Raw genomic sequence first — 13,559 nt, forward strand, 5'->3', positions numbered from 1 at the left:
TTTATAGAGACAGAAGTGGGCTTTCGCTGGTGATGGGTGGTTTGCTGTGAAGTACAATGAGGGAGTCTGAAGGCTTTGGCTGTAACACCGGCAATTGGTATTCTGTGGCGTAACACACACACACACACACACACACACACACACACACACACACTGAAAATGTACAGACAGCTCCTGTAACACACAGGCTTCAGCGCGGATGCACGCAATTTAAATGCAGATGCACGCAGACAAGCATGCAGGCCCACAAAACTATACACACACTTCTCTCTCTGCCCAAACTCCTCTCACCCAGCTCATCTAAACGGAGGAGAAAATGAACCTGCCGCACTTCAGCGTTTCCTTTTTCCTCCCATTCTTCCTCCCAGTCCACTGTATGCATCCTAATCAGGGCCAGCAGAAAGCCGAGTGCTGTATGTCTGTCAGTTGTAACACCACACGCTGGCCGACTGGCTGGCATCAGGCCTGGAGGTGTGAAATGAGCCCACTGGGGGCTATAGTCTGGGCTTGAGCACTAGTCGAACAGCTCCGGACATCATGAGAGAGGGAGAGAGATGGGGTGGTGGGGGCGGCAAGTGAGTGCAGTGAGGTGGAGGTGAAAGAAAGAAACACATGATATGAAAGATTGTGAGTGAGAGGAGGAGGCAGAACAAAGGAGTGAGGGAGAGCGAAGGCCAACTCATCTGGAGAACGAGGAACAGAGGAAAAGAAGGGAGGAAGATGAATAGAGAGAGGGGATGAGGGATGGAGAGACATGGCTCATCTGCCGCTGCTTTCTGGCTGCCGCGAGATTGCAGGATTTCCTAGATCAGCCAACTGTGGAAGTGAATTTTTCCCCTGCTTGTCTCCTCTCACTCGCTCTCTTCCTTCACCTCTCTGGTGCACTTTCTCCCTCTCCCTCATCTTCTCTGCCCCTCACGTCTCTTCCCTGTCACTGAGCAATGGATTATATTCCTATTTCCTTTCCAATGGTGTTGTGATGTCAGATAATACTCTCTTATCCTCTGTCTGTGGTACCTGTCTGTCTTCTTATGTCTGCAATGCCTCTCCATTGTCACTATATTCCTTGCTTCTAAAGTTAAAGCCCTTTGGTATCCTATAAAGACAAGACAGATGCATGAAGGACAGAATTAAATCCAGATATGCTGTACCGTTGTAAAATATTTAAAGGCATACTTCACCCCTCCAAATAACTATTTGTGTATCAGTTACTCACCCTGTGTTACGCTAAATTCATGAGGAAGACTTTGCTTTTCTCTGCGTCCATAGTGAACAAAGAGTCCAAAAACATCCGTTTACAAACTCTCACACAACTTGTTCAGTATCAACCAAGTCTCATTTATCCAGTTATATGGTCAGTACTTCCCAAACAAATCTATTTTCGCTAAAATGTTACTATTGAAAACACGTCTGCATAAACAGTCACGCATGGACAAGTTGCGAGCCTGCACTGCTTATGCTTAAGTGTTCTGAATCGCAAGGATTTAATGAAAATACATGTTGGGAAGTACTGTACGAATTGTGTAAGATAAACAAACTACATCAAAACATCTGTAAACAGATGTTTTGATGTAGTTTTGCTGTTGTTTCACACGCTCCCCTCTACTCCAATTCATCAAAAGTTTTCTCTGTTTTTGGATTCTTCGTTCACAATGGAGGTGTGTGAGAAGTTTCCTTCCTGAATTCACAGGGTGGGTAACTGATATACAAATGATCATTTTGGGAGTGTATTCCTTTAAGGTGGAAAATCTATTGATCCATAACCTTTGCTCTGTGATCAATGAAATGTAAAGAGATGGGGCCTAAGGATGGTAATAGAGTGCTCCAGGAATGAGTTCTAAAACCCAATGAGTTAGCATTTACCACTCTCAGTTTCCTTGTCTTGAAGTCAATGGGTTTTTTGAATGGGTTTTTGGTTAGATGCCTAAAATAAGGTCTGTGATTAACACAAGCTTAAGAGACTTTTGAAACTTTAATGTGTCTTAAAAAGTGGCTAATTGAGACTATAGAAGACCATTGCGCTGAACATGGCTTGTTGTGGTAGAGATGTTAAGTCATGTGACCATGGTGTAGTTTGTTTATTGCTTACTGTAAGCTTTGTACTTCTGGCAGTTGCATTTAGACTTCAAAAATCATGAAAGTGATGTAAATGTTTGTTTGCCGCAGATCTTATTTTCTGCAATAATCCAAAATCCAGTGGAAAAAATTCAATTTTTTGACGAGGAACGAGGGCAACACTAATTTCTGCATCAGCCTACAGACAAACATCGTCCCTGGAACACTCTGTAATGGTCAGTTGGATAGTCAGTTCAGTGGTTAATGCATCTATCCACCCATACAACACTTTGGGACAGAACTATATATGTTGACAGTTAATGGCCAGAAGAAAATTAAAGTTGATTATTATAGGAAACAAACTTTGTTTACACACAGTTTTTTGTAAGTTTATTCCTTTGGCAAATACAGCCACAAATGTATTACTTTTTTACAAGTACTTGTTGCTGGTTTGATGTGTAGGAACATGTTGAATATCTTTAATAGGTTTTTTAGTAGAATGGAGTATTTCAGGTCTCACAAAATAGATTTATAAAACTGGACGTGCAAGTGGTCTGGAAAATACTGGAAATATAACAGGGCTCACTCTCAAATACTGAGAATTCAACATATTGTTTCTTCTTTCATGTTTCATCAAATGTTATTCGCACATACCATGCATGCAACTCTGACTTGAACTCTAATGAACCCTGGTTAATAAAGTCCCTCCAAAACTTTTTTCTCTGAGAGAGTGCTTCAGAGAGGAATGACAAAAACCAAGTATGTCTCTGAATATTGAAGTATCATGCAAGTTATGCTGTACCTTTGGAGAAAGTAGTTCTCTGCTTTTCACTCATTTGAATCTTGAAGCAGTAGGTCACAGCTCACAAGGGATGTAAGGTCACTGCTTTCAATCCTAACCCTTACAGGCTACAGCAGTAGTAGCTCTAATACCCAACAGGTTTGGAAACCAGAGTACCCCAAGGACACATATACCACATTTTCACTTATGCCACATGATACAACACAGCTTGACTCGATTGAAAGTGTTGGGTTCTCCATTGGCAAAATTCATGGCTATTACCTGGTCACTTGTACTTTTTTTGGTACCACCTCCGTTGAGGTTCCAAGCAAGCTGAGTTGATCCAAGAGGATGGAGTTAAAACACTGCACACCACTGACTGGTCAGAGAGAACCATCACTAGAATAATCACTTGTGCAAAACGAGACATCCTCCACAAATCCGCCATTTTTTTAACAGCCAATCAACTGTCAATAGCGACAGCAAATTTTTTTAATTCACTCAACCAGATTATAAGTAAATGGCAGTTAGCAAAACCACGCTGTGGTCAATTCACTAAGTGCAGACATTGCTCTGTTTGGCTGCCAATGAACAGATTCAATGAGGAAACACACTGTGTTTGTGTCACGTTGACAATGATGTCCCAGCAGTTTCACATGGTGTTGCTATGATGCCTTCACCTACATCAAGGCATTATAGACTGAATCACTGTGACGTCACTCTAATGACAAATATCACTTCAGGGTAGACAACTGACAATTGATTTCAATTGTGACAATGATCTGCTAACTAGTTTATTACTGTTGTTATTTTCAGCCGTTATTGTAACATTCAAAGATGGAGGCAGTACGCAACTCCACAACTAAAGGCCCAAATCGCATTTGATCCAAGGACCTTCTTGCTGTGAGGTGACAGTGCTCCCTCTCACCATCATACCACTCAGCCCAGTAGGGCCGTATATTGGTAATGACATAATAAACAATATTGCTTTAAATTTCGTAAAAAATGCTTATCTGTACTCATAAAAAATATAATGGGAAGTACCCCAAGAGCCTGCTGAGTAAAGCTGTAAGCTAGTGACAAGTGGTTAGCCTCAGCCATTTCATATCTGGCTAGCTGTCAGAAACCAAAGCCAGCTCCCCATCTAGATTACAGTTTGCCAGCCTGCCTCCATCCATCTCTCTCTTCCTCTGGACGGATGGACAGCAGATTAGGCCTGCTTCCACTGCGGTATGTTATACCCCATACTGCGCTAAGTGACCTATGATTAATTGCACATTATTAACTTAACTGAGATTGTTCTCCAGATACGTAGGCGTCGATAATGTCTGATTCCTCTTTAATAGGCCACTTCTGACAGTATTCATAATGTGCCATTTGCCCTGATCCCTCCCTAATGTATTCTCGCTTTGTGAAAATTTCACTAATTTAGGGGTGGGGGGAAATGGGCCAAAGGGAATGGCGGATCAGGAGTGGGATGATTCTTCCATCGGTTAGTTAGCCCACAGGCACAGGCTGATGCCTTTGGGGATGGAGGAAAAAAGCAAAGTTTGTTCATGTGTGAAATCCCCATCTTGGGTTTTTTCTTAGGGAGAAGATAGACAGTGTTCAGTTATCCTTTAGGTTTACAGGATACAGTCTCACCAGATATTTGAGGGGTTACACTGTGTATATATAGATCACTGCAGGTATTCCATTTCCCTATTGTGCACTGTTTATTTTTCTGAATGAGGGCTTTTATGCTGTTAATTACTTGGGGTGATATTCACACATTCAGTGAAGCAGAACAGGTAGGAACAGCAGCTCTACTTTAAATGGAACAAATCCAGCATATCACTCTTAATTAAAGTAAAATTTAAACTATTTCCCTTTTTCGTATCATGCATACTAATCACACAAGTTGATGAGCAGTTGCTGATGTGTGCGCTGTTACTGAAATCTACTTGTAAGTACTTGACAACTTTTCCACTGTCAGATTTTTCCTCACCTTCTGAGTGATCAATCTTCCCCTCTCCAACTTCTAATCTCAGCCCGACCACCTACACACTGTATCTCCAAACTGATGTGCTCACTGCTGTCAAACACACTCCAGTTGACCACTTTCTTCTCCACTTTTGTTAATCTGCCTCTCTCCAATCTGCTGCGGTCATAAACCCGTACACAGTGTATCTCCAAATGAGGTGTCCACACAAGACTGCGTTCATCTCATGTCTCATAGAACACCCAAGCCCCCGCATACACACACACACACACACATGCGCCTGCTTTCCCATCTGTCCACCAGCAGCTCTCTAATCCCCCTTCTCTCTCTGTCAGGTGTGTTTGAGTTTGTGTGCCTCTGCGTATCTGTCTGCGGGATTTTGTGCATACACGTGTATCTGTGTGTGATGTGAAAAGCAGCAGGGTTTATCTTCTGTCTCTGTGTGATGCGGCACAAACAAAGGCACCGTCCATGCGGCCCCAGCCTGTGCTGCAGCAGGACTGTAAACATGGTGCCACTACAAAGGGAAAACCCTCACCGCCTGCCTGCCTGTGTAAATCCCACTGCTTTCACCAATTAACACTAGGGAAGAAACTCATCGCTTGTATGCCGTCTGCTGGTGTTTACCAGTACAGAGAGACTGTCAGAGAGAGAGGGACAGAGAGGGAAAACATATTGCTTAGTCGTATAGCAACTGTGGTACAATATGCCGGAGCTGACGTTTATGACTGTTTAGATAGCCATAACCACAGCAGGCGGTGATGGTAATAATGCTGTGTTGACATTAGCCCAGGTGGGAATATGTCAGCATTTGCGTCGCCACCGCCAAATTGCCACTTCTATTGTTGAGTAATTAATGCTTAATTAGGAAGCTTGCTTCAATCAGCGGTGGGGTCGTTAAGAGAGGTGTCGCACGCACTATAAACAAATGTTACCTTTGCGAATGCAAATCGAGCTGTTATTTTTTTTTTCCCCATGCCCTCTTTTTGTCCTTGTGCCGCCAAGCATAAGGAGTAAGCGCACCAACGCATCCATCTTGAGCTGGATGTGGGTGCTAAAGGATTGAACGGGGACAAGGTTTCTCACATACTGCTGCTGAGTTGCTTATTTTGTCTTTTTGTCTGTCTTTTTTTCTTTCCAAGGCAGCTCCGATGTGGTTTATTATGTGCTCTGGGTTGTTATTTGGAGATGGATCCCCCCATGCCACTGTGCTGTCACACTCCAACCTATGGATGGAGGCTGGGAGGGGTGAGGAGGTATGGATGGGGTGGTGGGTGGGGGTTACAGTCGTTGAAGAAAGGGCTGTGTGTGTGTGTGTGTGTGTGTGTGTGTGTGTGTGTGTGTGTGTGTGTGTGTGTGTGTGTGTGTGTGCGCGCACATGTGTATGGGGGGGTGAAGCTTAGCTAGGGGAGGAGAGCCAGAGAGAAGAGGAGAGCATGCAGCGTGCAGCTGGAAGAGGCAGAGATGAGCGGAGGCGTGAAATTGGCACTGCACCGTCCACCACCCACAACCCCCCCTTCAATCTAAACCTAACGCCTGCTTGCCCCCTCCATTCCGTTCCACAGAGGAAGAGACCACGTCTGCACTGACTAAAGCACTTGTGTGTGTGTGTGTGTGTGTGTGTGTGTGTGTGTGTGTGTGTGTGTGCGTGTGCGTGTGTCTGTACCCCACTAAGCTACGTATGACACTTCTGTTTGCCATGCCCAAGTGATGCATTCTCTTGCTCCCTCCCCTTGTATATATCTCTTCGTTAACGCACACACCCGCCCACACACACACACACACACACACACACACACATACACATACACATACACATACATAAGCACACTTCACCCCACCTTCCCTGCCCCTTCTATGGAGTGGTCATAACTCACCTTAATTGTATTTCGTAGGTGGTGCTCAGACGTAGAGTGCATGGTGAAATGTAGCTAAGACCGTGAGAGAGCAGTAATGGGAGTGAGGGCAAGGTAGTGGAAGGAGGGAAACGACCGACCTATTGGCCCCTGAAAACACACATTATGCATTTAGGGTGGACACACACACACACGCGCACACACACTCACGTAAACATGCTCACCTTCAGCAAACATGAAAACACTCTACACTAATGCAGACGTGGGCATTTAAGGTAGCACGCATACAAAAACACTGTAGGGAAACGTGCACTCTTGCAAAGTCAAACACACATACATAGAGTAACTGCACAAATTATTAGTTCATGAATGCACATGTGCATGAAGGAGTTATTGCACCCCTTCTCCTTTGTTCACCCTTTTCCTGGACTGTTAGTGTATGCGAGGGGACCTTGAGATGTCTCAGTCTGGACTATGTAGATCTCTATGTGCTCAATAAAAGTGTTAAGAACATTCTGCTCCTCACATGCATTTCAGACATAGCCACAGTGATATGGAACAAAAACCAAGGAGGTCTTGCTGTTTGTAAAAAATGCAGACAACCAAGGAAAAAAATAAATAAATAGCCACAGTGATATCTTCAAACATGTCTGCACGTGCACTTCATTGTTAATCAGTGTCACAGTAAATTAGAGGCTTTGGGCGTGAGGTTGGGTGGCATAATAAGCTCATATGGTCAGTGAAAAGGTTCTCCCTGCTGCTGTGTTGACTGGTCTCAGGTAATTAAAGCAGCAGCTACAACTGTGCCGTCCTGTCCCCGCCGAGTCCTCCATTGTCACTCCATAAGCAACTAACCTGGACAACCTGCATTCAGGTTGACACACACCAAAGAAAGACAGTATGATGTTAATCAACTGCGCTGGGAGTCTATTGGGGGAACTATTATGTGGTATATAACTGAACATGTCCGAGGGAGAAAGATGAAAAGGGATGGCATACAACAGGGAGTTCATGATTCACCTTGATAAAGGTAGACTGATGCAAAGGACACAATACTTGAACTGTCCATCATCCCGTTTGTTGAAGTAAATGAATCAAGTGTCATATTATATGTCATAAGCATACTGTTGTTTGTTGAAGTATGAAGGCAGCAAGTGGGGAATTTATTGGTATTAATCAAATGTTTTTATATTACTATTGAATCAATATACTTAATGTGTATGAAGGAGGTTTCTCAAAGTGATCAATTATCACACAGCTCTGCCATGACATGGAGGTTTTTAGCCTCTTTTGCTCATTGTTTTGGTGTGATGTCCCACACATTTATTGTATGGTTGTGTCCAGAGTATGTATAAAATTATGGACGTAGCCAACGTGATGTCATCCATTGGTTTGTAGACTCCCACTGTTGCGGCATCTCCAAAAGCCACTTGAGATACCCTGTAGATATAGACATTTGCAGTGCATTATCTTTTAGGTAATTTAGCTTGCTTTACTCATGGTTATAATGACTTGTTTGGCTCATCGGGCTGGCTTGAGGTCCAATGGTTTGTGCAGTTAATCAGTACAAATCAATGTTGTTCCAACACATATCCAACAAAGAAAAATAGGCCTCACCAATAATAAAAACCAAATAAAGTCCAAGGAGGTAAACTCAATAAAATGATAAGAAACATTTGAGAACTGTCTTTCATCTGTGTCTTCCAGCTTCAAACTGTGCCTGTCTCTGTTAACTGGTTGGATTAGGAACTATAGTCCTATAATTTTTTATGTTGTACAGAGAACCACTAGGTGGCACTATGCTTTACTATTTACACAAACAGGCTCTCATATAATTTGAAGCCTCCAGTTTGGCATTTTGGCTCTAGCCATTTTGTTTTTTTTGGAGCCAGAAGTGACCATAGTTGGATGAGAGGGTTGAACTAACCCTAATGCTAGCTGCTAGCTTGGTTAGCACAGTGCATATACAGCTATGGTTAACTGATGCTAATGCTAATTTTCACAAATAGAAAACAAGCTTAAAACCATTAAAACAAAATCCTGAATATCTGACCGCAGAGAGAGTCAATCTAGCACAATCTATGGGGGCCTATGGTCTATGGGACTGTACGGACTGTTGTACGGATACCAATACCAGTATCGGAAATGCCTCCGATACTGCCTAAAATGCAGTATCGGGTATCGCCGAGTACAGCCTATGACCAATCCGATACCAGGTAATGCCTCATGTCATTACACATATGCATGCTACAGGCAAACGGAAACGGAGCGGAGTTTAAAAAGCATTCTGCTGTAGCCTTTAAAATGTCTTTTTTACCAAATTGTGTGGCTGCACTTTAACCTGTGTCTTGATCTGTGTCAACACTTGATAATAATAATAATAATAATAATAAAAAGTTTTATGGCATTCATTCTACTATTATGTATTTAATTCTTAATATTTTACATAGAGTTTTAGGAGTTGAGACATACAATTCATATCCCATCCATTTTTATTTTACGCGCTGGTATCGGATCAGTACTCGGTATCAGCAGATAGCCTACCTAAGGTTCAGGGATCGGAATTGGTATCGGGAAGGAAAAAGTGGTATCGGTACATCTCTAATTATTACGTTATTAGACATCATCAAATCAAGTCTTTAGCTACATTTTCATCCAACATTTCTGCAAATTTCAAGCAAATCCTCCTCCTTTTCTTCTCTTCATTGATTCCCTGACTTACCCTCAGTCAATTTTTTTTTTAAGTCAGAGATTTAAGTGGTTTCTGGCATTGTGTGTTCAGGTTTTCTTAAGTGCACATTCAGTGTGCTTATAAAAAGAGGTGGGTGGAAACATATCACACTGTCATCCAAAGTCACTAGACTCCAGTATTTCTCCCATTGTTAATTAGGGGGGTTGGACAAGGTGTTTAGCGTGCTTCCATCTGACAAGGTCCAATAATGAGAAGCAAATTGTCTTTCCACTGCAGCCTTCAGCAGCCAAGAAGAAAAGGAACAAACCTTTCCATTGTTATCTCTTCTTTCTCCTCTTTCATCCCTCCCTCAATGGTCAAAAGAAAGAAGGTAATTCCAGCCAGGTCCTACTTCACACCTTCAATTTGTCTTTTGCAGCTCCCACCCCCTCCCTCCCTCCTCCTCTTTTTCCACTGCCTCCCCCCTCCTTCCCTCTGCATGTCTCTCTCTCTCCATCTATCTTTCTGTCTCTCTCTGTCACTTGCCCTCTCTCTCTTCCTCTCTCTCTCTCTCTCTTTCCCTCTCTCCTAGTGCAAGGTGATGGAGGCGGGTGTGTGTGGGTCTCAGAGAGCACGCCTCAGGGATTATACAGCCCGCTCGCATGAAAGATTCATGATGCTCGGGAGTGTGTGTGTGTGTGTGTGTGTGTCCCTCACGCTCAGGCACTGACTGGAAAAAGGGAACAGGGAGAGACAGAGAGAAAAGAAAGGGGGGGTACAGAGTGTGAGACAAATTGGCGGTGCACAGCAGGGCTAACTCTCCAGGCTGCGATTATACTACTGGCTTTTTTGCACACACTTTCAGACGCCATCTTGGTCGGGCTGGCCTTACAGAAATGACCAGTTGCCAAAGTTTGGATCACAAATGTCTGAATTTTTCAGTACTTTTTTCAAATAAACTGTAGCCTTGACATTTTGGAGAAAAATGGTAAAGGTCATTTGGATCCAATCTGTTACTGACCTGTGAAAAATTTGGTTGGCAAGCATAAATCATTTTTCAAAAAAGAGAGACCCGATCCAAAGAAGACCCAAGGATAATTGGACCCGATCCATAATGCTATGGACCCAATCACACCCTAAGGCCTTGTTACCACCAAGCAGTCCGGTTCAGTTCTGTTCATTACACATAGAATGGTTATTTTTGCTTTTCCATTTTCAAAAGTTGTGGATGGCACCAATAGAACCGTTCAATTCCACCATGTTTTCTTCACCCCTTTGTTGAGTTACCTAACACACTAATCCAATACTAAGAGGTGAAGCTAAAAACACTGCAGTGGTCAATAGGGAATCGACACTCTTGCTTTACAAGGACTCGATGCACCAACCATTAAGCCACTATTTTTATATATCCCATTGATTACAACAGAGACTCTAAACATTCCAGCCTCTTCTTTTTTGTTCTGAAAATAATGTGCAACCCCATTCTGTTGACAATCAGCGACACGGCTATTACCATCTGGTAACATCCCCACCTACGTTTAAGAGTACTGTCCACAGTGGAAACGCAAAACAGATCTACAGTTTAGGTACATGTCCTTTTAGCTAACATACGGTTCTAAGGGTACTATACTGAAAGTGTTTGGTGGAAACTTAATAGAGAGAGAATGCCGACACTGCCAGCAGTATGATACATTATCAGTTAAAAAGCAGATGTGGTCAAAAAAGCTGGAATATAATAACAATGTCTTAAAAATGAATGTTATTAAAACTAGTTAAATTAGTGTGATAGTGCTATAGATACTGTCTGCAGAATACAATCATTTTCTAACCTGTAAAAGTGTCATTCAGTGGCATAAATCTTTCACACGGTCAATGATTTCCTAAAATATTTTCTCCCATGGTGATTATGACATGATCAGAGCTGATACTGAGTGAGCTCACATCCATTTAGATCCACTCAGGTATTAGACATAATGGCACATAAAACATTTTGGACCAAACAGTTCTGGGGACTGAGAACTGCCCACTGGGGAGCTCCCCTGAGTACTACAGTACTACAGTACATACCTTCAAGGGAATTTTGTCGGTATGCATTCGCACCGCCAATAGGAATGCTGTTATACTACTGTCACTTTGGCTTTGACGAGTCAAAATTGAGTTGTATTCCACCATTTCATATATGCTTAGTAAAGTCTTGACTTCATTGTTAGCCCATTTGTCTGTGTTTTCTTTCATTTATTTTTCATTATTAGCTGTTGTTTGTGTTTTCTGTTGTCTGTTGTTTACATAGCTAATGTTTTTTTTTTGTTTGTTTTTGTTTTTTTTTTAAAAAGCCATTGGCGATGCTGCATTGGCTGTGGTTGACCAGTCACCATACACTTCCATCACTTATGGTTCCTCTCGTGCTACAACAGTACCTACTCTATAATAGGAGCTAAAAAAGTGCCTCCATACGATATTTGAAGTACTAGAATCGTTCCTAGTTCTTAGGGTCCAGACACATCAAAAAGGGGGATTCTTAGAACTATGAAAAGGTTCCTCAAGTCTGACAATGCCAATAGACACAAGACACATGGCAGTTAAACAAGATCCTACCCAACCCATATATACTGATATAATTTGGACCCTGTCCAACTGGGATCTCTTGTCAAATCTCAGTGACGCAAGATCCCTCCAATACATATTTTTTTACAGGCCAGTGACAGTACAGCTGCCATTTAGTGCAAGTATACAAATAAACCAACTTGTGCAAATCCAAACTTGAGTTACTTTTCATAGAACTAAAAGGGCGTTCAGACTGAAAATAGGACTGGGATAAAAATCGCAAGAGGCTGTGTTGGTGTGGGCGTATCGCTCCAGGTACTCACAAGATGAGATACAGTTCAGAAGTTCACTTCAGTTTGAGTGATATACTTCCATGAGTTTTAACACTTATCATACACACGAACAGAAACACAGCGGTTAGTAATACTACAAAACAAGAACCAGGAAACACCTGCCAGAGCCCTGCGCATCAGCACCCCCACTGTGCCAACTCCCTGACACAACTGAGGAGACTGTGTTTTTCAATGCAGTAACGCTGGTCTGGACACAGCTTAACGAGTAGAGGTAAACACACAAATACACACGCTTTGTGTCTCTCTCGGTAAATAGATTTTTGTGCTGTCAATTACTGTTCACAAACCTATACTGTGTGGAGCGAGGCCAGCCACAGACAGACGCAAGTGTTTAACTATTTGCAGTGTGCAGGAGATAACTAAGTTCAATGTCAACGCAAAGCACAGTCAGTATGATGATATAGCAAAAATAATCATTTCTTAATAGTTTTGAAAATGGTTTGTAGTTAGAGAAAGTTGTAGATCCCCAATACACAATTCTAATAATGGATAGATTTAAGGAGTTTGGCACACGCCAAACTCTTCCAATGTCCTTATGTCCCCTCTCACACTCTCTGTATGTAACTCGCTTCTTGCCAGGTCCATGCCAGGAAAGACCGTCTGGCACAAGAATTTGCTACGAGCTTCTCAGCCAGAGGAAGTGTGCCATTGCCAAGTATCTATTGGTGTAGGACAACTCTATTCATGTGCCTTCACCTTGGCAGCCTGTTTGTGAAACAGAGGGAGGGGAGGAAGAGCGGTGGCGGTTGTGGTTGTGTGTAATGCGTATGTGTTTATCTAAACCTCACCGCGTGCTCTAATAGCCGCTCGCAGGCCTGTTCCCCCTTACTCTCTCCAGCATCTTCAAACACATTACATTATTGCCGCTTTTGATTGCATTTCAGATTAGAGAGCGCTGGTGGAGAAGAGAGCAGAAGAGTCAGACAGACAGGGTTGGAGAGAAAGAGGAATGATGGCTGAGAGAAAGAGATGGATGAGTGCGAGAGATATAGGGAGAGAGGAAGGGCAGATCAAGGGGAGGCATGAACAGACAGACAGACAGACCGGGCGGATGAGAGGGAGAGTTTAAATGAGAGACAGACGGAAAGTAAAGGGGAAACAGAAAAAACAGAGAGGAAGAGCCTCTGGGGGAGCGTATTATACGGCCGTTACCCCCCTCCGGAGCGGCAGCGAATGGGAGAGGCTGAGTACCCACTATTCCAGTGACCTTGGAGGTCAGTTGGAGGAAAGCAGCATTAATCAAACTGACGCCCAGGCTGAGGCGGATGATAGCAGGCAGCAATGCTCACAACAAACCCCCCCTCCCCAAACACTCACC

This window comes from Epinephelus fuscoguttatus, linkage group LG3, assembly GCF_011397635.1.
Source record: "Epinephelus fuscoguttatus linkage group LG3, E.fuscoguttatus.final_Chr_v1".
Taxonomy (NCBI): Eukaryota; Metazoa; Chordata; class Actinopteri; order Perciformes; family Serranidae; genus Epinephelus; species Epinephelus fuscoguttatus.